This window comes from Salvelinus sp. IW2-2015, unplaced genomic scaffold, assembly GCF_002910315.2.
Source record: "Salvelinus sp. IW2-2015 unplaced genomic scaffold, ASM291031v2 Un_scaffold4803, whole genome shotgun sequence".
Classification (NCBI taxonomy): domain Eukaryota; kingdom Metazoa; phylum Chordata; class Actinopteri; order Salmoniformes; family Salmonidae; genus Salvelinus; species Salvelinus sp. IW2-2015.
In genome coordinates this window covers 39743-44717 of record NW_019946072.1, presented here as the reverse complement: position 1 = coordinate 44717, position 4975 = coordinate 39743, and the positions used below count along the sequence as shown (strand labels likewise).

General features: G+C 51.0%; 1 protein-coding gene across 3 annotated transcripts in view; it reads right to left on the bottom strand.

Moving 5' to 3' along the window:
* Nucleotides 1-4975, bottom strand: part of LOC112077654 (uncharacterized) — a 16617-nt gene that overhangs the window by 2599 nt on the left and 9043 nt on the right. The window lies entirely within an intron of this gene.

The following is a 4975-nucleotide window of genomic DNA, read 5'->3' as shown; positions in this document are numbered from 1 at the left end:
AGCTAAATCCCATCAGCTGCTTAAGGTTGCTTGCGGACTGGCTGAGGTCAAATTGTGAAATTGGCTTCAAGTGCTTTTGTAGGTCGCATTGTGTAGGTCGGTGCTACAGTCTTAAAATGTTCATCTTCCAAATATGCCCCTGAAATCGTACTCTCGACCTGACAGCAGTGGTACCCTGTGATGCAGTAAGGGTTTCACTAATGTCAATAGACCTGCTTCTCACCACGTCCATGATTGTTAGAAATCCAGGTTAGCGGGGTAGGAAGCTGAAGTGCTTCATCAAGTCTATGGATAAAAGTGATCTAATCAGATAACTAATGAATTTATTGAAATTCTGAGTGCATAGTTTATTATTATTATTTCTTATTTGACTGCCAGCCCTAACCGAGGTTGATTTAATATTAATAATAATAAATTTTATTTTAAGTGCTTTTCAAACATGACTGACTAACCATGGAGAGCACTAAACATGATGACAGACTAACCAGGGAGAACACTAAACATGATGACAGACTAACCAGGGAGAGCACCAAACATGATGACAGACTAACCAGGCAGCACACTAAACATGATGACAGACTAACCAGGGAGAGCACTAAACATGATGACAGACTAACCAGGTGAGATACACTAAACACTCCTGGATCGATGAAAGAGGAGGTGTATAGCCGGGATGCGGAACCAAGACGACAGCCGTGGTAAGTGTCCCATTTTTTGAATAGGAAACAACTGAAACATGACACAAATACAAAAATAACAAAATAAGTAATCCTAACCGAAAACAGTCCCGTGTGGCACCAAAACAATGCTGAGACAACACGGAAACAAACCACCACAAACCGAAGCAGTGAAAAACGGGCTACCTAAAATATGGTGGGGATTCCAATCATAGAACCAGATGAAAAATACCTGCCTCTGATTTGAGAAACCATACTTCAGGCCTAAATGACAAGACCTAAACATTAGAAACATCAGAACATAGACTTGGCACACGCCCACTGCACGACCCTGGACGCAACCTAACTAGGAAGAACTAAAAACAAAGGAAAATATAAAGTCAGAAATCGGTGACGCAGTGGGACGTAACTCCCACCATAGTCAACCTCCTACTCCTCGGTTCTGGGTCCCGTGGCCTTCCACTGGAACGGCGACCTCAAAGGCCATCACTAGGGTGCTCACCGAGGGCACGTCCGACTGAGGAGCGACTACGGGCCTTTCGGACTGGGCACTGGACTGAGGAGTAGCTCCGGGACTGAGTAGGGGCAGTCTGTTGAGTACCTCGGGGACTGAGTGGCGCCGACGCAGTGTCTCCTGGACGGGGCAGTAGGACGAGTGTGCAGCCTCCGGGGACTAGGGTGCAGCTCAGGCTGAGGGGTAGCTCCAGGACCCTGAGGAGGGCAGCTCAGACGACGGTAGACTAGAGACTGAGGCAGCTCCGGATGACGAGGCAGCTCCAGGAACTGAAAGGCAGCTCCGGACTTGAGGGGTAGCTCGGACGAAAAGGCAGTCATGACTAAAGGGCAAGCACTCATGACTAAACTGCGGCTCATGACTGACTGGCCGGCTTCTGGCAGCTCCTGACTGGCGGGCGCTTTCGGACGCATCTTGGACAGGCGCATCTGGCACTGGCGGCGGCATCTGGCGGTCCTGACTGGATCGACGGGGCTCGAGCGGCTCCTGACTGACGGACCGGCTCCTTAGCCGCTCACGTGCGAGGGCGGCTCAGAAGGCGCTGGCAGACTGGCTGCAGAGCGCAGAAGGCGCTCAGATGCGCGGCCGGCGTCATGCCGCGGGCAGAACGGCGGTCAGATGCGCTCGGGTCAGAGCGGGCAAGCTCAGACGGCCGCTGGGCAAACGGCAGCTGCAGATACGTGCGCGCCAGCACGGCCGAGCGCAGGCGGTCGCCGGAACAGTACGGCAGGACTCTGGCCTGCTGAGGCCGCCACAGTATAGGCCTGGTGCGCCTGGTCCGCGGAACTGGTGATACCGGCTGGGAGACACGCACCACTGTGGGGCGGATCGGGGGCTGCAGGAGGCAGTGCGACAGGGCGTACAGGGCTCTGCGAGACGCCACAGTGAAGGCTGGTGCGGGTGTGTGCCGGAACATGGCTGTTCCGGACTGGGGTACCACGCACCACTGGGCGAGGGCTGGGGCGGGGCGACACGGCAGTCTGGATGAAACAAGGGGGAATAGCCTGGACGTCTTGAAGTATCGCAACAAGAGGCCTAGATGGTGCGTGAGTGCTGGCAACTTGGGGTGGTCACCGGACGGGTGGATACACTGCAACACTGGGGGGAAGGTGCAGAGGGATGACAGGAACAGGGCCGTACGGGTTAGGAATGGATCTCGGAGACGCACAGGAAGCCTCGGGTGGCGTAGGTGTTTGGCACTGGTTGGTACTAGACACCGGACTCGTGGGCGTACTGATGCTTCTTTCGAGCACCGGGCCCGCCCAACCTAAACCTGTCTGAATGCTCGCCCGTGGAGCCAGGAGCCAGTGCGCGCGAGGTGGGAATAGCACCTCCTACCTGTACTCCGCCACACTCCCCGCGTGGTGCCACCTGGGCCAAAGAAATTTTGGGGCTGACTCTCGGGCTTCCAATCCGCGCCGCCTGTGCTGCTTCCTCATACCAGAGCGCGGCGGTCTCTGCCTTCGCTGCCGTGCCAACGGGCTGGCCGTGGGACGGCGATAGTTCCCATTCTGGCTGAGTCGCAGGGTTTCCGGGTTTGCCATCATCAGAATCTCTGTATTCCCAAGTGCCAGTAGAATCCTGTGTCTTGCCGCTGCTGGCTGCTAGCTGTCCCTTGTTAACCACGCTGCTGGGTCGGCTGGTTGGTGGGTGATTTCTGTAAAACAGGCAAGATTTCGCTCCTCTTCGTCTGAAGAGGAGGTGGTAGCAGGGGATTCGGACCAAGACGACAAGCGCTGGGTAAGTGTCCAAGTTTTTAATTGAAACAAACTGAACATGACACGAAAATAGGGCAACTACAACAGAAAGTAATTGGCCCTACCGAGAAACAGTCCGTGTGGGCACAAACACTGACACGGAGCGAATAGAGCACGTACGCCGGCTGGCTTAGAGCTAGGCTCAACCAGCCGGGGAGGCGGTGTAATGAGGCGGTGGTATAGGCATCCTAGCGAGGAACTAACGAAAGATATATGTCGGTAATTGATGATTAATGCTGTAGGACTTGTAGAGGGAGAAGAAGGATGTGCAGAGTAACAGGCAGCGATCGAGCCTAACGTGAGAAGAATCGAGTGGAATTGTAGAAGTGGAGATGGCAAGAAAGGACCGATAGCAGTGGATAGGGAGCGAAATGAGGAATGAAATGGACGGAAGCAGAAGCGTGGTTAGGAAAGTGATGCATGGGATGCCAGGCAAGCGCAGAGTGAAAAGTAAGGACACGAGTACCAGGGCTGACTACTGTGAGCCGCCAAGAGCAACGAAATGTAGAGGCTGCTGACAATTACATGCTTGATGAGATCAGAATCTGTGCTAAGGCATATGGTAAGGACTGAGTGAGAGATCAGTATGTTGATAGGTGAAAACAAAGGCTACCTAAATATGGTTCCCAATCAGAGACAATGAAAAACACCTGCCTCTGATTGAGAACCAATCAGGCCAAATGACAAAAACCCTAAACATAGAAACAACAGCATAGACTTGGCCCACCCCATACTCACGCCCTGACCACTAACAAAAGACAAAAACAAAGGAAATAAAGGTCAGAACGTGACCAACTTAAGCATGGGAGAACACTAAACATGATGACAGACTAACCAGGGAGACACTAAACATGATGACAGACTAACCAGGGAGACACTAAACATGATGACAGACTAAACAGGGAGAACACTAAACATGATGACAGACTAAACCAGGCAGAACACTAACATGATGACAGACTAACCAGGAGACACTAAACATGATGACAAGAAACTAACCAGGAGAACACTAAACATGATGACAGACTAACCAGGCAAGAACACTAAACATGATGACAGACTAACCAGGCAAGACACTAAACATGATGACAGACTAACAAGGAGAACACTAAACATGATGACAGACTAACCAGGGAGGACACTAAACATGATGACAGACTAACCAGGGAGAACACTAAACATGATACAGACTAACCAGGAGAGCACTAAACATGATGACAGACTAACCAGGGAGTAAACAACAAGAGATAAAAGCTTAGACAACAGCCATTTTGGGTAAAGCCTGTGTGAAGAGGTGACTGAGTGTGGACAAAATATGTGTATGGATTGTGAGGTTCTGACATGGAGAGAGGATTCCAGAGCTGGGCTGCACTGCTAAAAGGACGTTCTCACATCGAGCGGAGCCTGTTGCGAGGATGGTGAGTAGGCGCAGGTGTCAGAGGAGGCAGTAAATGGTGGGAGTGTAGGAGGTTGGTCAGAGAGGTTGTGGGTGCCAGTCTATTTTGAGGGACAAGAGTAGTTTGAAGATGATCTGTATTGAACTGGAGCCAGTGAAGTTTGACGAGGTTTGGTATATGCCCAAGTGTTGGTTGTGTGAGGCTCTGACAGCTGAGTTTGAATGGATGGTCCAGTGTTTTGTCAGGGAGTCTGTAGAGAATGGTGTTGGCAATAGTCCAGGCGTGAATGAGGGTTTCAGCAATGGGTCGGTGATAGTGGGTCGCGAGTTGTGACATGTTTTGGAGGTGCTTAATACATACTGAAGGCCTACGTTGGTTAGCATAGGAAAATATAGCTTTGTTTGGCAGCATAAATACGTACAGCAACTTATTGTTTTAAGTCCAATAGGGCAGGTAATTACAGTCAATTCTAATTAAACTTCATTTTGGAAATGTAAATCCAAGTCCGGAATGATTCTTCAAGGAGGTGGTGAAAAGGGAACAGGGTATCACAGACACCATTGACCACATACAGCCAAACAACCTCCTCACAGCGGAGACATCAGTCCAAATATCACCGAACCGCATACA